This window comes from Oncorhynchus clarkii, unplaced genomic scaffold (assembly GCF_045791955.1).
Source record: "Oncorhynchus clarkii lewisi isolate Uvic-CL-2024 unplaced genomic scaffold, UVic_Ocla_1.0 unplaced_contig_12587_pilon_pilon, whole genome shotgun sequence".
NCBI lineage: Eukaryota > Metazoa > Chordata > Actinopteri > Salmoniformes > Salmonidae > Oncorhynchus > Oncorhynchus clarkii.
Window position 1 is genome coordinate 62,546 of NW_027258129.1, and position 22,010 is coordinate 84,555.

The 22,010-nt window shown below is 49.0% G+C and overlaps 1 protein-coding gene across 7 annotated transcripts in view; it reads right to left on the reverse strand.

The window, feature by feature from the left end:
• Positions 1 to 19,276, reverse strand: part of LOC139395746 (neurocalcin-delta A) — a gene marked incomplete at its 3' end in the record, with an annotated part of 76,828 nt that extends 57,552 nt beyond the window's left edge. For 4 of the 7 annotated variants that reach the window (XM_071143099.1, XM_071143097.1, XM_071143100.1 and 1 more), the window contains 1 exon segment: positions 19,010 to 19,275. 7 annotated transcript variants of the gene reach the window in all.
• Positions 19,277 to 22,010: the final 2,734 nt, after the last annotated feature.

Sequence of the window (22,010 nt, forward strand, 5' to 3'; positions counted from 1 at the left end):
GCAGAGGACGTGAGACACCAGTCTCACCACTCTGTTGCAGAGGACGCGAGACACCAGTCGTGCAGTGTGGGTGTCATGAAGACACAGAAACAGACTGGACGGGCCTCAGCTTGGCACCAGTCGTGAAGACACAGAAACAGACTGGACGGGCCTCAGCTTGGCACCAGTCGTGTAGACACAGAAACAGACTGGACGGGCCTCAGCTTGGCACCAGTCGTGTAGACACAGAAACAGACTGGACGGGCCTCAGCTTGGCACCAGTCGTGTAAACACAGAAACAGACTGGACGGGCCTCAGCTTGGCACCAGACGTGTAGACACAGAAACAGACTGGACGGGCCTCAGCTTGGCACCAGTCGTGTAGACACAGAAACAGACTGGACGGGCCTCAGCTTGGCACCAGTCGTGAAGACACAGAAACAGACTGGACGGGCCTCAGCTTGGCACCAGTCGTGTAGACACAGAAACAGACTGGACGGGCCTCAGCTTGGCACCAGTCGTGTAGACACCTACATCTGCTCTCTTTCAGTCTCTTTCCTTCTTCCTCCATCCCTCTCTTTCCATCTCCTTCCCCCCCTCCATATTACTTGCGGACCGATTCTCCTCCCACTGGATCCATCGCTCCAGGCTGCTGTCAGCACTCCTACTCTCCATGTGGTGCACTGTCTATTATGTACAGTACGGAGCTGTCACACACAGTCTATTATGTACAGTACGGAGCTGTCTCACACACACACACACACACACACACACACACACACACACACACACACACACACACACACACGAGTGAAGAATCACTCCATCCATGATTGCAGTTCGCAACGAAATCTGAATGCGAGTGTCTGCGTGAGTCACGACTGAGAAAACATTCTAACGCAAACCGGGTCAAACTGCAAGACAACATTTGGAAACTAACGGCTCATGTTCTGAGAACAGAACGACCATCAACAGGAGGAGACTGATACTGTATCTGATGAGGAACAGAACGACCATCAACAGGAGGAGACTGATACTGTATCTGATGAGGAACAGAACGACCATCAACAGGAGAGGAGACTGATACTGTATCTGATGAGGAACAGAACGACCATCAACAGGAGAGGAGACTGATACTGTATCTGATGAGGAACAGAACGACCATCAACAGGAGAGGAGACTGATACTGTATCTGATGAGGAACAGAACGACCATCAACAGGAGGAGACTGATACTGTATCTGATGAGGAACAGAACAACCATCAACAGGAGAGGAGACTGATACTGTATCTGATGAGGAACAGAACGACCATCTACAGGAGAGGAGACTGATACTGTATCTGATGAGGAACAGAACGACCATCAACAGGAGAGGAGACTGATACTGTATCTGATGAGGAACAGAACGACCATCAACAGGAGAGGAGACTGATACTGTATCTGATGAGGAACAGAACGACCATCAACAGGAGAGGAGACTGATACTGTATCTGATGAGGAACAGAACGACCATCAACAGGAGAGGAGACTGATACTGTATCTGATGAGGAACAGAACGACCATCAACAGGAGAGGAGACTGATACTGTATCTGATGAGGAACAGAACGACCATCAACAGGAGAGGAGACTGATACTGTATCTGATGAGGAACAGAACGACCATCAACAGGAGAGGAGACTGATACTGTATCTGATGAGGAACAGAACGACCATCAACAGGAGGAGACTGATACTGTATCTGATGAGGAACAGAACGACCATCAACAGGAGAGGAGACTGATACTGTATCTGATGAGGAACAGAACGACCATCAACAGGAGAGGAGACTGATACTGTATCTGATGAGGAACAGAACGACCATCAACAGGAGGAGACTGATACTGTATCTGATGAGCTGAGAAACAGACATCCATCTACAGGAGAGGAGACTGATACTGTATCTGATGAGCTGAGGAACAGACATCCATCTACAGGAGAGGAGACTGATACTGTATCTGATGAGGAACAGAACGTCCATCTACAGGAGAGGAGACTGATACTGTATATCTGATGAGAAACACATAACAGAACGTCCATCTACAGCAGAGGAGAATGATACTGTATCTGATGAGGAACAGAACGACCATCAACAGGAGGAGACTGATACTGTATCTGATGAGCTGAGAAACAGACATCCATCTACAGGAGAGGAGACTGATACTGTATCTGATGAGCTGAGGAACAGACATCCATCTACAGGAGAGGAGACTGATACTGTATCTGATGAGGAACAGAACGTCCATCTACAGGAGAGGAGAATGATACTGTATATCTGATGAGAAACACATAACAGAACGTCCATCTACAGCAGAGGAGAATGATACTGTATCTGATGAGGAACAGAACGACCATCAACAGGAGGAGACTGATACTGTATCTGATGAGCTGAGAAACAGACATCCATCTACAGGAGAGGAGACTGATACTGTATCTGATGAGCTGAGGAACAGACATCCATCTACAGGAGAGGAGACTGATACTGTATCTGATGAGGAACAGAACGTCCATCTACAGGAGAGGAGACTGATACTGTATATCTGATGAGAAACACATAACAGAACGTCCATCTACAGCAGAGGAGACTGATACTGTATATCTGATGAGAAACACATAACAGAACGTCCATCTACAGCAGAGGAGAATGATACTGTATCTGATGAGGAACAGAACGACCATCAACAGGAGGAGACTGATACTGTATCTGATGAGCTGAGAAACAGACATCCATCTACAGGAGAGGAGACTGATACTGTATCTGATGAGCTGAGGAACAGAACGTCCATCAACAGGAGAGGAGACTGATACTGTATCTGATGAGGAACAGAACGACCATCAACAGGAGAGGAGACTGATACAGTATCTGATGAGGAACAGAACGTCCATCAACAGGAGAGGAGACTGATACTGTATCTGATGAGGAACAGAACGTCCATCTACAGGAGAGGAGACTGATACTGTATCTGATGAGGAACAGAACGTCCATCTACAGGAGAGGAGACTGATACTGTATCTGATGAGGAACAGAACGTCCATCTACAGGAGAGGAGACTGATACTGTATCTGATGAGGAACAGAACATCCATCAACAGGAGAGGAGACTGATACTGTATCTGATGAGGAACAGAACGTACATACATCTACAGGAGAGGAGACTGATACTGTATCTGATGAGGAACAGAACGTACATCTACAGGAGAGGAGACTGACACTGTATCTGATGAGGAACAGAACATCCATCAACAGGAGAGGAGACTGATACTGTATCTGATGAGGAACAGAACGTACATCTACAGGAGAGGAGACTGATACTGTATCTGATGAGGAACAGAACGACCAACAGGAGAGGAGACTGATACTGTATCTGATGAGCTGAGGAACAGAACGTCCATCTACAGGAGAGGAGACTGATACTGTATCTGATGAGCTGAGGAACAGACATCCATCTACAGGAGAGGAGACTGATACTGTATCTGATGAGGAACAGAACGATCATCAACAGGAGAGGAGACTGATACTGTATCTGATGAGGAACAGAACATCCATCAACAGGAGAGGAGACTGATACTGTATCTGATGAGGAACAGAACGTACATCTACAGGAGAGGAGACTGATACTGTATCTGATGAGGAACAGAACGACCAACAGGAGAGGAGATTGATACTGTATCTGATGAGCTGAGGAACAGAACGTCCATCTACAGGAGAGGAGACTGATACTGTATCTGATGAGGAACAGAACGTCCATCTACAGGAGAGGAGACTGATACTGTATCTGATGAGAAACACATAACAGAACGTCCATCTACAGCAGAGGAGACTGATACTGTATCTGATGAGCTGAGGAACAGAACGTCAATCAACAGGAGAGGAGACTGATACTGTATCTGATGAGGAACAGAACGACCATCAACAGGAGAGGAGACTGATACTGTATCTGATGAGGAACAGAACGACCATCTACAGGAGAGGAGACTAATACTGTATCTGATGAGGAACAGAACAACCATCAACAGGAGAGGAGACTGATACTGTATCTGATGAGGAACAGAACGTACATCTACAGGAGAGGAGACTGATACTGTATCTGATGAGGAACAGAACGTACATCTACAGGAGAGGAGACTGATACTGTATCTGATGAGGAACAGAACATCCATCAACAGGAGAGGAGACTGATACTGTATCTGATGAGGAACAGAACAACCATCAACAGGAGAGGAGACTGATACTGTATCTGATGAGGAACAGAACATCCATCAACAGGAGAGGAGACTGATACTGTATCTGATGAGGAACAGAACGTACATCTACAGGAGAGGAGACTGATACTGTATCTGATGAGGAACAGAACGACCAACAGGAGAGGAGACTGATACTGTATCTGATGAGCTGAGGAACAGAACGTCCATCTACAGGAGAGGAGACTGATACTGTATCTGATGAGCTGAGGAACAGACATCCATCTACAGGAGAGGAGACTGATACTGTATCTGATGAGGAACAGAACGATCATCAACAGGAGAGGAGACTGATACTGTATCTGATGAGGAACAGAACATCCATCAACAGGAGAGGAGACTGATACTGTATCTGATGAGGAACAGAACGTACATCTACAGGAGAGGAGACTGATACTGTATCTGATGAGGAACAGAACGACCAACAGGAGAGGAGACTGATACTGTATCTGATGAGCTGAGGAACAGAACGTCCATCTACAGGAGAGGAGACTGATACTGTATCTGATGAGGAACAGAACGTCCATCTACAGGAGAGGAGACTGATACTGTATCTGATGAGAAACACATAACAGAACGTCCATCTACAGCAGAGGAGACTGATACTGTATCTGATGAGCTGAGGAACAGAACGTCAATCAACAGGAGAGGAGACTGATACTGTATCTGATGAGGAACAGAACGACCATCAACAGGAGAGGAGACTGATACTGTATCTGATGAGGAACAGAACGACCATCTACAGGAGAGGAGACTGATACTGTATATCTGATGAGGAACAGAACGACCATCAACAGGAGAGGAGACTGATACTGTATCTGATGAGGAACAGAACGACCATCAACAGGAGAGGAGACTGATACTGTATCTGATGAGGAACAGAACGACCATCTACAGGAGAGGAGACTGATACTGTATATCTGATGAGCTGAGGAACACGTCTCTGGAAACTCATTTGGCTCAGAGTCACAGGCTCAGCTCCAAACTGCAGACTGCGGACCTTGTGGTCCCGGCCAGGCTTCGGCCCACGGACCCTTGTGGTCCCGGGCCAGGCTTCGGCCCACGGACCCTTGTGGTCCCGGGCCAGGCTTCGGCACACGGACCCTTGTGGTCCCGGGCCAGGCTTCGGCCCACGGACCCTTGTGGTCCCGGGCCAGGCTTCGGCCCACGGACCCTTGTGGTCCCGGGCCAGGCTTCGGCCCACGGACCCTTGTGGTCCCGGCCAGGCTTCGGCCCACGGACCCTTGTGGTCCCGGGCCAGGCTTCGGCCCACGGACCCTTGTGGTCCCGGGCCAGGCTTCGGCCCACGGACCCTTGTGGTCCCGGACCAGGCTTCGGCCCACGGACCCTTGTGGTCCTAGCAAAGCACACGTGAAGCCAGAGCCTGTTGTTGCAGCTTAGCCACTACATTTTCTATCCATACATCAAAGTTACAGGTGTAGTTTACCCCCCCCCCCCCCCGGTCTAGTCTGTTACAGGTGTAGTTTACCCCCCCCCCCCCCCCGGTCTAGTCTGTTACAGGTGTAGTTTACCCCCCCCCCCCCCCCCGGTCTAGTCTGTTACAGGTGTAGATTACCCCCCCTGGTCTAGTCTGTTACAGGTGTAGTTTACCCCCCTCCCCTGGTCTAGTCTGTTACAGGTGTAGTTTACCCCCCTCCCCCCTGGTCTAGTCTGTTACAGGTGTAGTTTACCCCCCCCCCCCCCCCCGATCTAGTTTACCCCCACTGGTCTAGTCTGTAACAGGTGTAGTTTACCCCCCCCCCCCCCCCCCGGTCTAGTCTGTTACAGGTGTAGTTTACCCCCCCGGTCTAGTCTGTTACAGGTGTAGTTTACCCCCCCTGGTCTAGTCTGTTACAGGTGTAGTTTACCCCCCCCGATCTAGTCTGTTACATACCAGTGAACTCAAAGCACTCCCAAGCAGACATCAGCTGTCATACTGTATATGGAGAGAAGGGGAGATGGAATCTGATGGCGTTTAGCCTTTGACCTGGGCTCTGTGCAGCATTTGAAGAGTCTTTAAGTGCTGCAGTGTGTGTGGGGGAGAGGCTGCAGGCTCAGGACGAGGACTGACCGGGCTCCACAGGCCTCCTAGTGATGCTAAGCAGCTGTTGTATGGGATGGGTCACCAAGAGGCCGACAAACACAGCTAGCATCCCAAACAGCACCCTTTTCCCTATATAGGGCACTATATAGCACCCAAAACAGTCTATCCCAGCCAGGAACAAGATCCTCCCAGCTATAGTCTATCCCAGCCAGGAGCAAGATCCTCCCAGCTACAGTCTATCCCAGCTAGTCTATCCCAGCCAGGAACAACACCCTCCCAGCTACAGTCTATCCCAGCCAGGAACAACAGGCTATGGCTTCACGTGTGCTTGGCCGGGACCACAAGGGTCCGTGGGCCGAAGCTTGGTCCGGGACCACAAGGGTCCGTGGGCCGAAGCCTGGTCCGGGACCACAAGGGTCCGTGGGCCGAAGCCTGGTCCGGGACCACAAGGGTCCGTGGGCCGAAGCCTGGTCCGGGACCACAAGGGTCCGTGGGCCGAAGCCTGGTCCGGGACCACAAGGGTCCGTGGGCCGAAGCCTGGTCCGGGACCACAAGGGTCCGTGGGCCGAAGCCTGGTCCGGGACCACAAGGGTCCGTGGGCCGAAGCTTGGTCCGGGACCATGAAATTGATCAAATCATTTAATACCCCATAATGACAAAGCAAAAAGAGGTTTTTAGAAGAAAAAAAATATATATATATATATATATATCACATTTACATAATTATTCAGACCCTTTACTTAGTACTTTGTTGAAGCACCTTTGGCAGTGATTACAGCCTCGGGTCTTCTTGGGTATGACGCTACAAGCTTGGCACACCTGTATCTGGGGAGTTTCTCCCATTCTTCTCTGAAGATCCTCTCAAGCTCTGTCAGGTTGGATGGGGAGCGTCGCTGCACAGCTATTTTCAGGTCTCTCCAGAGATGTTTAGATCGGGTTCAAGTCCAGCCTCTGGCTGAGCCACTCGAGGACATTCGGAGGCTTGTACCGAAGCCACTCCTGCGTTGCCTTGGTGCTTAGGGTCGTTGTCCTGTTGGAAGGTGAACCTTCGTCCCAGTCGAGGTCCTGAGCGCTGTGGATCAAGGATCTCTGTACTTTGCTCACTTCATCTTTGCTCTGTTCATCTTTGCCTCAATCCTGACTAGTCTCCCAGCCCCTGCCACTGAAAAACATCCCCACAGCATGATGCTGCCACCACCATGCTTCACCGTAGGGATGGTGCCAGGTTTCCTCCAGACATGGCGCTTAGCATTCAGACCAAAGAGTTCAATCTTGGTTTCATCAGACCAGAGAATCTTGTTTCTGGTCTGAGAGTCTTTAGGTGCCTGTTTATGTCATTATGAGGTCTTGTGTGTAGATTGCTGATAGTCTTATTTGAAAATGGATTAAATATATAATATTAACATAAAATGTGGAAAAAGTCAAGGGGTCTGAATATTTCCCGAATGCACTGTATCATAGGCTAGGTAACTAACGTTATACTGTACCTAAAGTCAATCTGGTTGCCTCTCCTCAATCTTCGCTAGGTAACTAACGTTATACTGCATCTAAAGTCAATCTGGTTGATTTCATCAAAATAATGAGAAAAGGTTTTTCTTACTAATTATTTGCCTACTTTAGAATGTCAGGGTAGTCTAGTGGTTAGAGTGTAGAGGCGGCAGGGTAGCCTAGTGGTTAGAGTGTAGAGGCGGCAGGGTAGCCTAGTGGTTAGAGTGTAGAGGAGGCAGGGTAGCCTAGTGGTTAGAGTGTAGAGGCGGCAGGGTAGCCTAGTGGTTAGAGTGTAGAGGAGGCAGGGTAGTGGTTAGAGTGTAGAGGAGGCAGGGTAGCCTAGTGGTTAGAGTGTAGAGGCGGCAGGGTAGCCTAGTGGTTAGAGTGTAGAGGAGGCAGGGTAGCCTAGTGGTTAGAGTGTAGAGGAGGCAGGGTAGCCTAGTGGTTAGAGTGTAGAGGGGGCAGGGTAGCCTAGTGGTTAGAGTGTAGAGGTGGCAGGGTAGCCTAGTGGTTAGAGTGTAGAGGCGGCAGGGTAGCCTAGTGGTTAGAGTGTAGAGGAGGCAGGGTAGTGGTTAGAGTGTAGAGGAGGCAGGGTAGCCTAGTGGTTAGAGTGTAGAGGAGGCAGGGTAGCCTAGTGGTTAGAGTGTAGAGGTGGCAGGGTAGCCTAGTGGTTAGAGTGTAGAGGCGGCAGGGTAGCCTAGTGGTTAGAGTGTAGAGGCGGCAGGGTAGCCTAGTGGTTAGAGTGTAGAGGCGGCAGGGTAGCCTAGTGGTTAGAGTGTGGAGGAGGCAGGGTAGCCTAGTGGTTAGAGTGTAGAGGCGGCAGGGTAGCCTAGTGGTTAGAGTGTAGAGGAGGCAGGGTAGTGGTTAGAGTGTAGAGGAGGCAGGGTAGCCTAGTGGTTAGAGTGTAGAGGAGGCAGGGTAGCCTAGTGGTTAGAGTGTAGAGGTGGCAGGGTAGCCTAGTGGTTAGAGTGTAGAGGCGGCAGGGTAGCCTAGTGGTTAGAGTGTAGAGGCGGCAGGGTAGCCTAGTGGTTAGAGTGTAGAGGAGGCAGGGTAGCCTAGTGGTTAGAGTGTAGAGGAGGCAGGGTAGCCTAGTGGTTAGAGTGTAGAGGGGGCAGGGTAGCCTAGTGGTTAGAGTGTAGAGGCGGCAGGGTAGCCTAGTGGTTAGAGTGTAGAGGCGGCAGGGTAGCCTAGTGGTTAGAGTGTAGAGGAAGCAGGTAGCCTAGTGGTTAGAGTGTAGAGGCGGCAGGGTAGCCTAGTGGTTAGAGGAGGCAGGGTAGCCTAGTGGTTAGAGTGTAGAGGCGGCAGGGTAGCCTAGTGGTTAGAGTGTAGAGGGGGCAGGGTAGCCTAGTGGTTAGAGTGTAGACGAGGCAGGGCAGCCTAGTGGTTACAGGAGGCAGGGTAGCCTAGTGGTTAGAGTGTAGAGGAGGCAGGGCAGCCTAGTGGTTAGAGTGTAGAGGCGGCAGGGTAGCCTAGTGGTTAGAGTGTAGAGGAGGCAGGGCAGCCTAGTGGTTAGAGGAGGCAGGGTAGCCTAGTGGTTAGAGTGTAGAGGAGGCAGGGCAGCCTAGTGGTTAGAGTGTAGAGGCGGCAGGGTAGCCTAGTGGTTAGAGTGTAGAGGCGGCAGGGTAGCCTAGTGGTTAGAGTGTAGAGGAGGCAGGGTAGCCTAGTGGTTAGAGTGTAGAGGCGGCAGGGTAGCCTAGTGGTTAGAGTGTAGAGGAGGCAGGGTAGTGGTTAGAGTGTAGAGGAGGCAGGGTAGCCTAGTGGTTAGAGTGTAGAGGAGGCAGGGTAGCCTAGTGGTTAGAGTGTAGAGGTGGCAGGGTAGCCTAGTGGTTAGAGTGTAGAGGCGGCAGGGTAGCCTAGTGGTTAGAGTGTAGAGGCGGCAGGGTAGCCTAGTGGTTAGAGTGTAGAGGAGGCAGGGTAGCCTAGTGGTTAGAGTGTAGAGGAGGCAGGGTAGCCTAGTGGTTAGAGTGTAGAGGGGGCAGGGTAGCCTAGTGGTTAGAGTGTAGAGGCGGCAGGGTAGCCTAGTGGTTAGAGTGTAGAGGCGGCAGGGTAGCCTAGTGGTTAGAGTGTAGAGGAGGCAGGTAGCCTAGTGGTTAGAGTGTAGAGGCGGCAGGGTAGCCTAGTGGTTAGAGGAGGCAGGGTAGCCTAGTGGTTAGAGTGTAGAGGCGGCAGGGTAGCCTAGTGGTTAGAGTGTAGAGGGGGCAGGGTAGCCTAGTGGTTAGAGTGTAGAGGAGGCAGGGCAGCCTAGTGGTTAGAGGAGGCAGGGTAGCCTAGTGGTTAGAGTGTAGAGGAGGCAGGGCAGCCTAGTGGTTAGAGTGTAGAGGAGGCAGGGCAGCCTAGTGGTTAGAGGAGGCAGGGTAGCCTAGTGGTTAGAGTGTAGAGGAGGCAGGGCAGCCTAGTGGTTAGAGTGTAGAGGCGGCAGGGTAGCCTAGTGGTTAGAGTGTAGAGGCGGCAGGGTAGCCTAGTGGTTAGAGTGTAGAGGAGGCAGGGTAGCCTAGTGGTTAGGGTGTAGAGGCGGCAGGGTAGCCTAGTGGTTAGAGTGTAGAGGAGGCAGGGTAGCCTAGTGGTTAGAGTGTAGAGGTGGCAGGGTAGCCTAGTGGTTAGAGTGTAGAGGAGGCAGGGTAGCCTAGTGGTTAGAGTGTAGAGGAGGCAGGGTGGCCTAGTGGTTAGAGTGTAGAGGTGGCAGGGTAGCCTAGTGGTTAGAGTGTAGAGGTGGCAGGGTAGCCTAGTGGTTAGAGTGTAGAGGTGGCAGGGTAGCCTAGTGGTTAGAGTGTAGAGGTGGCAGGGTAGCCTAGTGGTTAGAGTGTAGAGGAGGCAGGGTAGCCTAGTGGTTAGAGTGTAGAGGGGGCAGGGTAGCCTAGTGGTTAGGGTGTAGAGGCGGCAGAGTAGCCTAGTGGTTAGAGTGTAGAGGCGCAGAGTAGCCTAGTGGTTAGAGTGTAGAGGGGGCAGGGTAGCCTAGTGGTTAGGGTGTAGAGGCGGCAGGGTAGCCTAGTGGTTAGAGTGTAGAGGTGGCAGGGTAGCCTAGTGGTTAGAGTGTAGAGGTGGCAGGGTAGCCTAGTGGTTAGAGTGTAGAGGAGGCAGGGTAGCCTAGTGGTTAGAGTGTAGAGGAGGCAGGGTAGCCTAGTGGTTAGAGTGTAGAGGTGGCAGGGTAGCCTAGTGGTTAGAGTGTAGAGGCGGCAGGGTAGCCTAGTGGTTAGAGTGTAGAGGAGGCAGGGTAGCCTAGTGGTTAGAGTGTAGAGGCGGCAGGGTAGCCTAGTGGTTAGAGTGTAGAGGAGGCAGGGTAGCCTAGTGGTTAGAGTGTAGAGGCGGCAGGGTAGCCTAGTGGTTAGAGTGTAGAGACGGCAGGGTAGCGTAGTGGTTAGAGTGTAGAGGCGGCAGGGTAGCCTAGTGGTTAGAGCGTTGGGACTAGTAACCGAAAGGTTGCAAGTTCAAATCCCCCAGCTGACAAGGTAAAAATCTGTCGTTCTGCCCCTGAATAGGCAGTTAACCCACTGTTCCCTGGTAGGCCGTCATTGAAAATAAGAATTTGTTCTTAACCGACTTGCCTAGTTAAATAAAGGTAAAATAAAATGTTTTTAAAAAATCCAAGGCAACACTTTTAAATGAAATCTTCATCAGCGCTCATTGACGATGAGTAGAATGAATGGCTCAGTCGGCCATCAGTCCAAAACAACACTATGAGGAAACATGCAACCCATGAATAGTTTAACTACTGGATGACTATATTCAGGCATGAAGTAGGCTGTAATATTGGTGGCATACTTTTCCTAATATATCACACATAAGCCATTTGGGGTTTACTACCTTTTTATTTGGGCGTTTTTATTGTTCAGAGATGTGGTGGGTCGTCTCTTCGTTTCTCAGGACTTTATCCTGCTGACTGTTCCAAACGTCCCAACTGAATTTGGTGAAAGGGCTTTTATGTCCTCTGCGCCATCGTCTTGGAACGCCTCACAAAATTATTTTAAACTGGAAGAACTTGTCCCGATTGGTGTTTTTAAATCCCTGGTGAAAGATCTTGATTCCCTGACCTGTCAATGTCTTTCATTTGCTGTTTTATACTCTTGTGAATTCAATGTTTTTTACTAGATTACTTGTAGTTTTTCATGTTGTCTGTCTGTATTTTTTGTGTAATGACTTGGTGCTGCCTATCTTGGCCAGGACGCTCTTGAAAAAAGAGATTTTAAATCTCAATGAGCCCTTCCTGGTTAAATAAAGGTTAAATAATAATTTAATACATAACCTAAGCAGCGTTTAAATTCTTCTTGTCCTTCCTTCTGACCTATCAACTCTTTCCCCCCGCATCAGTCCATTATGTCATAACTCAACCCTTTAACGCTACAGAGTCTGAGAAGGAACCTCTGAAAGCTCAGTGTGACTATTTCCACAGCAGGACTAGCCTATATGTTTATTATACAAACACAATAACACAAGGAGAAGCTCATAACCGCCGTGCCTGGACGGAACTCTGTCTGGCGGCTGTTGCTAAGCAGCGAGAGCTCCGTGGGCGAATAGAGAATGTCAGAGAGAAGTGAAAGCTCTAGAACGTTCTGGATGAATGTGCTGCTGGATTCTATGGAGCAGTGGTCACCAACTGGTCCATCGCCAAGACATTCCCTAGTGGATCGTCTAACTTTTCTATAAAAAAAAACTCAACAAAAATGGTAAAGCCTTGTGTATCTATTTCTATTTTATTCCTCTGGGGCTTCGTCCTCATTGTGTTTTTACAGACGTGTTTAATACGTCTTATGTACACACTTTAGTTGAATATTTATGAAATGTAGATTGTTATATTTGGAAGCACTTATGCGTTTCTCCTTGGCCTCCAACCCCTTTCGATGAGTGGAACGGATGTGGGCGGGGCTAGGTCTATATAAGGGTGCACATTTCTTTTTTTAAATCACAACATTTCTGACGAAGGCCGTGAGGCCGATACGTAAAGCTTATTAAAGACCAGTGACACTATCAAGACCAGTGTGCGGTTTCCTTTTTCATTCTTCTGGGGCTGTTGGCGGTAGGTGCACCTGATTTAAACTGCCCTGCGCGCCGGGGAGGCAACCGGTTCACATTTTGAATAATTTTATGTGTCTGAAGGTACAAACTCTGCCCTCCTGGCGGGCCCGCAGAACTAAGTCAAGTGCTCTATTTGCCTCCCGCTGGCCAATCGGATGGCTCAGATTACCGTATCCGCAGTAAGTTGAATCTGTGAGATTCTTCCACTCAGAGCTGTCAACACGTTCCTTCGTCCTTCTTCCAATCAGAGCTGTCAACACGTGCCTTCGTCCTCCTCCCACTCAGAGCTGTCAACACGTGCCTTCGTCCTCCTCCCACTCAGAGCTGTCAACACGTGCCTTCGTCCTTCTTCCACTCAGCCAGCATCATTGGAGGAAAGGGAGAATGGAGGGATGTTGAGAGGCGGACCCTAACATGGCCAGCGTCATTGGTGGAAAGGGAGAATGGAGGGATGTTGAGAGGCGGACCCTAACATGGCCAGCGTCATTGGTGGAAAGGGAGAATGGAGGGATGTTGAGAGGCGGACCCTAACATGGCCAGCGTCATTGGTGGAAAGGGAGAATGGAGGGATGTTGAGGGGAAGACCCTGTGTGCTGCTCTTTCCCTCCACTGAGACTGGCCATCAGATGCACCATCAGTCCAGTAAAATAAAAAATAAAGTGAATTATTAAAAATGTATGCAAAAAATTATATATATATATATATATATATATATATATATATATATATATATATATATATATATATATATATATATATATATATATTATATTATAATACCTCCCCAGCTCCTTGTTACACCAGTCACTAGAGCAGCTGTAATCCTCCCCAGCTCCTTGTTACACCAGTCACTAGAGCAGCTGTAATCCTCCCCAGCTCCTTGTTACACCAGTCACTAGAGCAGCTGTAATCCTCCCCAGCTCCTTGTTACACCAGTCACTAGAGCAGCTGTAATCCTCCCCAGCTCCTTGTTACACCAGTCACTAGAGCAGCTGTAATCCTCCCCAGCTCCTTGTTACACCAGTCACTAGAGCAGCTGTAATCCTCCCCAGCTCCTTGTTACACCAGTCACTAGAGCAGCTGTAATCCTCCCCAGCTCCTTGTTACACCAGTCACTAGAGCAGCTGTAATCCTCCCCAGCTCCTTGTTACACCAGTCACTAGAGCAGCTGTAATCCTCCCCAGCTCCTTGTTACACCAGTCACTAGAGCAGCTGTAATCCTCCCCAGCTCCTTGTTACACCAGTCACTAGAGCAGCTGTAATCCTCCCCAGCTCCTTGTTACACCAGTCACTAGAGCAGCTGTAATCCTCCCCAGCGCCTTGTTACACCAGTCACTAGAGCAGCTGTAATCCTCCCCAGCTCCTTGTTACACCAGTCACTAGAGCAGCTGTAATCCTCCCCAGCGCCTTGTTACACCAGTCACTAGAGCAGCTGTAATCCTCCCCAGCTCCTTGTTACACCAGTCACTAGAGCAGCTGTAATCCTCCCCAGCTCCTTGTTACACCAGTCACTAGAGCAGCTGTAATCCTCCCCAGCTCCTTGTTACACCAGTCACTAGAGCAGCTGTAATCCTCCCCAGCTCCTTGTTACACCAGTCACTAGAGCAGCTGTAATCCTCCCCAGCTCCTTGTTACACCAGTCACTAGAGCAGCTGTAATCCTCCCCAGCTCCTTGTTACACCAGTCACTAGAGCAGCTGTAATCCTCCCCAGCTCCTTGTTACACCAGTCACTAGAGCAGCTGTAATCCTCCCAGCTCCTTGTTACACCAGTCACTAGAGCAGCTGTAATCCTCCCCAGCTCCTTGTTACACCAGTCACTAGAGCAGCTGTAATCCTCCCCAGCTCCTTGTTACACCAGTCACTAGAGCAGCTGTAATCCTCCCCAGCTCCTTGTTACACCAGTCACTAGAGCAGCTGTAATCCTCCCCAGCTCCTTGTTACACCAGTCACTAGAGCAGCTGTAATCCTCCCCAGCTCCTTGTTACACCAGTCACTAGAGCAGCTGTAATCCTCCCCAGCTCCTTGTTACACCAGTCACTAGAGCAGCTGTAATCCTCCCCAGCTCCTTGTTACACCAGCCACTAGATCAGCTGTAATCCTCCCCAGCTCCTTGTTACACCAGTCACTAGAGCAGCTGTAATCCTCCCCAGCTCCTTGTTACACCAGTCACTAGAGCAGCTGTAATCCTCCCCAGCTCCTTGTTACACCAGTCACTAGAGCAGCTGTAATCCTCCCCAGCTCCTTGTTACACCAGTCACTAGAGCAGCTGTAATCCTCCCCAGCTCCTTGTTACACCAGTCACTAGAGCAGCTGTAATCCTCCCCAGCTCCTTGTTACACCAGTCACTAGAGCAGCTGTAATCCTCCCCAGCTCCTCCCACACAACAGGGATGGATCTATGAGAACGATACCCTCTCTAACACTATAAATATATCTGTTTATGAGACAACTAACAAACAACCAAAAGATGCAGTGGAAAAGTATGTTGTGTGTGTTGGCAGTTATCCTTCCGCTAGCCGGTGTTTTGATGTCAGTGTCACGGTCTCTCACACCGTTTAGCTAAGAGGCCCAGTGTCCCGGTCTCTCACACCGTTTAGCTAAGAGGCCCAGTGTCCCGGTCTCTCACACCATTCAGCTAAGAGGCCCAGTGTCCCGGTCTCTCACACCGTTTAGCTAAGAGGCCCAGTGTCCCGGTCTCTCACACCGTTCAGCTAAGAGGCCCAGTGTCCCGGTCTCTCACACCGTTCAGCTAAGAGGCCCAGTGACCCGGTCTCTCACAACGTTTAGCTAAGAGGCCCAGTGACCCGGTCTCTCACACCGTTCGGCTAAGAGGCCCAGTGACCCGGTCTCTCACACCGTTCAGCTAAGAGGCCCAGTGACCCGGTCTCTCACACCGTTTAGCTAAGAGGCCCAGTGTCCTAAATGATGAAGTCTACAGTCTGCTGGTTATTGATCAGGCTGATGGGTAACCTAAATGATGAAGTCTACAGTCTGCTGGTTATAGATCAGGCTGATGGGTAACCTAAACGATGAAGTCTACAGTCTGCTGGTTATAGATCAGGACAACAGGCTGATGGGGAACCTAAATGATGAAGTCTACAGTCTGCTGGTTATAGATCAGGCTGATGGGGAACCTAAATGATGAAGTCTACAGTCTGCTGGTTATAGATCAGGCTGATGGGTAACCTAAATGATGAAGTCTACAGTCTGTTGGTTATAGATCAGGCTGATGGGGAACCTAAATGATGAAGTCTACAGTCTGCTGGTTATAGATCAGGACAACAGGCTGATGGGTAACCTAAATGATGAAGTCTACAGTCTGTTGGTTATAGATCAGGCTGAAGGGGAACCTAAATGATGAAGTCTACAGTCTGCTGGTTATAGATCAGGACAACAGGCTGATGGGTAACTTAAATGATGAAGTCTACAGTCTGCTGGTTATAGATCAGGACAACAGGCTGATGGGTAACCTAAATGATGAAGTCTACAGTCTGCTGGTTATAGATCAGGACAACAGGCTGATGGGTAACTTAAATGATGAAGTCTACAGTCTGCTGGTTATAGATCAGGCTGATGGGTAACCTAAATGATGAAGTCTACAGTCTGCTGGTTATAGATCAGGACAACAGGCTGATGGGTAACCTAAATGATGAAGTCTACAGTCTGCTGGTTATAGATCAGGACAACAGGCTGATGGGGAACCTAAATGATGAAGTATACAGTCTGCTGGTTATAGATCAGGCTGATGGGTAACCTAAATGATGAAGTCTACAGTCTGCTGGTTATAGATCAGGATGATGGGTAACCTAAATGATGAAGTCTACAGTCTGCTGGTTATAGATCAGGACAACAGGCTGATGGGGAACCTAAATGATGGAGTCTACAGTCTGTTGGTTATAGATCAGGCTGATGGGTAACCTAAATGATGAAGTCTACAGTCTGCTGGTTATAGATCAGGACAACAGGCTGATGGGGAACCTAAATGATGGAGTCTACAGTCTGTTGGTTATAGATCAGGCTGATGGGTAACCTAAATGATGAAGTCTACAGTCTGCTGGTTATAGATCAGGACAACAGGCTGATGGGGAACCTAAATGATGAAGTCTACAGTCTGCTGGTGATAGATCAGGACAGCAGGCTGATGGGGAACCTAAATGATGAAGTCTACAGTCTGCTGGTTATAGATCAGGATGATGGGTAACCTAAATGATGAAGTCTACAGTCTGCTGGTTATAGATCAGGACAACAGGCTGATGGGGAACCTAAATGATGGAGTCTACAGTCTGTTGGTTATAGATCAGGCTGATGGGTAACCTAAATTATGAAGTCTACAGTCTGCTGGTTATAGATCAGGCTGATGGGGAACCTAAATGATGAAGTCTACAGTCTGCTGGTTATAGATCAGGCTGATGGGGAACCTAAATGATGAAGTCTACAGTCTGCTGGTTATAGATCAGGCTGATGGGTAACCTAAATGATGAAGTCTACAGTCTGCTGGTTATAGATCAGGACAACAGGCTGATGGGGAACCTAAATGATGAAGTCTACAGTCTGCTGGTTATAGATCAGGACAACAGGCTGATGGGTAACTTAAATGATGAAGTCTACAGTCTGCTGGTTATAGATCAGGACAACAGGCTGATGGGTAACCTAAATGATGAAGTCTACAGTCTTCTGGTTATAGATCAGGCTGATGGGTAACCTAAATGATGAAGTCTACAGTCTGCTGGTTATAGATCAGGACAACAGACTGATGGGTAACCTAAATGATGAAGTCTACAGTCTGCTGGTTATAGATCAGGACAACAGGCTGATGGGTAACTTAAATGATGAAGTCTACAGTCTGCTGGTTATAGATCAGGACAACAGGCTGATGGGTAACCTAAATGATGAAGTCTACAGTCTTCTGGTTATAGATCAGGCTGATGGGTAACCTAAATGATGAAGTCTACAGTCTGCTGGTTATAGATCAGGACAACAGACTGATGGGTAACCTAAATGATGAAGTCTACAGTCTGCTGGTTATAGATCAGGCTGATGGGTAACCTAAATGATGAAGTCTACAGTCTGCTGGTTATAGATCAGGACAACAGGCTGATGGGTAACCTAAATGATGAAGTCTACAGTCTGCTGGTTATAGATCAGGCTAATGGGTAACCTAAATGATGAAGTCTACAGTCTGCTGGTTATAGATCAGGCTAATGGGTAACCTAAATGATGAAGTCTACAATCTGCTGGTTATAGATCAGGACAACAGGCTGATGGGTAACCTAAATGATGAAGTCTACAGTCTGTTGGTTATAGATCAGGACAACAGGCTGATGGGGAACCTAAATGATGAAGTCTACAGTCTGCTGGTTATAGATCAGGCTGATGGGTAACCTAAATGATGAAATCTACAGTCTGCTGGTTATAGATCAGGACAACAGGCTGATGGGTAACCTAAATGGTGAAGTCTACAGTCTGCTGGTTATAGATCAGGCTGATGGGTAACCTAAATGATGAAGTCTACAGTCTGCTGGTTATAGATCAGGACAACAGGCTGATGGGTAACCTAAATGATGAAGTCTACAGTCTGCTGGTTATAGATCAGGCTGATGGGGAACCTAAATGATGAAGTCTACAGTCTGCTGGTTATAGATCAGGCTGATGGGTAACCTAAATGATGAAGTCTACAGTCTGTTGGTTATAGATCAGGCTGATGGGGAACCTAAATGATGAAGTCTACAGTCTGCTGGTTATAGATCAGGACAACAGGCTGATGGGGAACCTAAATGATGAAGTCTACAGTCTGCTGGTTATAGATCAGGCTGATGGGGAACCTAAATGATGAAGTCTACAGTCTGCTGGTTATAGATCAGGACAACAGGCTGATGGGTAACCTAAATGATGAAGTCTACAGTCTGCTGGTTATGGATCAGGACAACAGGCTGATGGGGAACCTAAATGATGAAGTCTACAGTCTGCTGGTTATAGATCAGGACAACAGGCTGATGGGGAACCTAAATGATGAAGTCTACAGTCTGCTGGTTATAGATCAGGACAACAGGCTGATGGGGAACCTAAATGACAGATGTGCGGTTTGAAGAACACAGTGGACTAGAAATGTCCAGCCTATCAGAATATATTTCTAAAAGCGAAGTAGTAGAGTCTCAGAGGAGAGACGGGCCAAACCCACAGCTTGGTGGTTAACAGATCTGTCTTCTCCTTACCTGGTGGAACTCTGGGATACCGTCAGGACTGCAGGGGAGATGGGTCTTCTCTCTGGGACTGCAGGGGAGATGGGTCTTCTCTCTGGGACTGCAGGGGAGATGGGGTCTTCTCTCTGGGACTGCAGGGGAGATGGGTCTTCTCTCTGGGACTGCAGGGGAGATGGGTCTTCTCTCTGGGACTGCAGGGGAGATGGGTCTTCTCTCTGGGACTGCAGGGGAGATGGGTCTTCTCTCTGGGACTGCAGGGGAGATGGGTCTTCTCTCTGGGACTGCAGGGGAGATGGGTCTTCTCTCTGGGTGAGATGGGTCTTCTCTGGGACTGCAGGGGAGATGGGTCTTCTCTCTGGGACTGCAGGGGAGATGGGTCTTCTCTCTGGGTGAGATGGGTCTTCTCTGGGACTGCAGGGGAGATGGGTCTTCTCTCTGGGACTGCAGGGGAGATGGGTCTTCTCTCTGGGACTGCAGGGGAGATGGGTCTTCTCTCTGGGACTGCAGGGGAGATGGGTCTTCTCTCTGGGACTGCAGGGGAGATGGGTCTTCTCTCTGGGTGAGATGGGTCTTCTCTGGGACGGCAGGGGAGATGATAATGATAAGTTACCAATAACCATGTCAGGCAGACTGATAAATTACCAATAACCCTGTCAGGCAGACTGATAAGTTACCAATAACCATGTCAGGCAGACTGATAAGTTACCATTAACCCTGTCAGGCAGACTGATAAGTTACCAATGACCCTCGTTGGGCAGATTGATAAATTACCAATAACCCTGTCAGGCAGACCGATAATGATAAGTTACCAATGACCCTGTCAGGCAGGCTGATAAGTTACCAATGACCCTCGTCAGGCAGACTGATAAGTTACCAATGACCCTGTCAGGCAGACCGATAAGTTAACAATGACCCTGTCAGCAGACTGATAGGCTACCAATAACCCCGTCAGGCAGACTGATAAGTTACCAATGACCCTCATCAGGCAGACTGAAAAGTTACCAATGACCCTCATCAGGCAGACTGATAAGTTACCAATGACCCTGTCAGGCAGAATTATAAGTTACCAACAACCCTGTCTGGCAGACTGATAATGATAAGTTACCAATGACCCTGTCAGGCAGACTGATAGGCTACCAATAACCCCGTCAGGCAGACTGATAAGTTACCAATGACCCTGTCAGGCTATTGATAAGTTACCAATAACCCTGTCAGGCAGACTGATAAGTTACCAATGACCCTCATCAGGCAGACTGAAAAGTTACCAATAACCCTGTCAGGCAGACTGAAAAGTTACCAATAACCCTGTCAGGCAGACTGATAATGATAAGTTACCAATAACCATGTCAGGCAGACTGATAGGCTACCAATAACCCTGTCAGGCAGACTGATAATGATAAGTTACCAATGACCCTGTCAGGCAGACTGATACGTTACCAATAACCCTGTCAGGCAGACTGATAAATTACCAATAATCCTGTCAGGCAGACTGATAATGATAAGTTACCAATAACCCTGTCAGGCAGACTGATAAGCTACCAATAACCCCGTCAGGCAGACTGATAGGTTACCAACAACCCTGTCAGGCAGACTGATACGTTACCAATAACCCCGTCAGGCAGACTGATAAGCTACCAATAACCCTGTCAGGCAGACTGATAAGTTACCAATGACCCTCGTTGGGCAGTCTGATAAGTTACCAATGACCCTGTCAGGCAGACTGATACGTTACCAACAACCCTGTCAGGCAGACTGATAAGCTACAAATAACCCCGTCAGGCAGACTGATAAGCTACCAATAACCCCGTCAGGCAGACTGATAAGTTACCAATGACCCTCGTCGGGCAGTCTGATAAGTTACCAATGACCCCATCCCAGCCCCTACTGTCTCCATCTGCTTAGAGTTAAACAACCAGGTGGATAATGACCCATCCCAGCCCCTACTGTCTCCATCTGCTTAGAGTTAAACATCCAGGTGGATAATGACCCATCCCAGTACCTACTGTCTCCATTTGCTTAGACATCCAGGTGGATAATGACCCATCCCAGTCCCTACTGTCTCCATCTGCTTAGACAACCAGGTGGATAATGACCCATCCCAGCCCCTACTGTCTCCATCTGCTTAGACAACCAGGTGGATAATGACCCATCCCAGTACCTACTGTCTCCCTCTGCTTAGAGTTAAACAACCAGGTGGATAATGAACCATCCCAGTACCTACTGTCTCCCTGTGCTTAGAGTTAAACAACCAGGTGGATAAGGACCCATCCCAGTCCCTACTGTCTCCATCTGCTTAGAGTTAAACAACCAGGTGGATAAGGACCCATCCCAGTCCCTACTGTCTCCATCTGCTTAGACAACCAGGTGGATAATGACCCATCCCAGTACCTACTGTCTCCCTGTGCTTAGAGTTAAACAACCAGGTGGATAAGGACCCATCCCAGTCCCTACTGTCTCCATCTGCTTAGAGTTAAACAACCAGGTGGATAATGACCCATCCCAGCCCCTACTGTCTCCCTCTGCTTAGAGTTAAACAACCAGGTGGATAATGACCCATCCCAGCCCCTACTGTCTCCATCTGCTTAGAGTTAAACAACCAGGTGGATAATGACCCATCCCAGCCCCTACTGTCTCCCTCTGCTTAGAGTTAAACAACCAGGTGGATAATGACCCATCCCAGCCCCTACTGTCTCCCTCTGCTTAGAGTTAAACAACCAGGTGGATAATGACCCATCCCAGTACCTACTGTCTCCCTCTGCTTAGAGTTAAACAACCAGGTGGATAATGACCCATCCCAGTCCCTACTGTCTCCATCTGCTTAGAGTTAAACAACCAGGTAGATAATGACCCATCCCAGCCCCTACTGTCTCCCTCTGCTTAGAGTTAAACAACCAGGTGGATAATGACCCATCCCAGCCCCTACTGTCTCCATCTGCTTAGAGTTAAACAACCAGGTGGATAATGACCCATCCCAGCCCCTACTGTCTCCATCTGCTTAGACAACCAGGTGGAT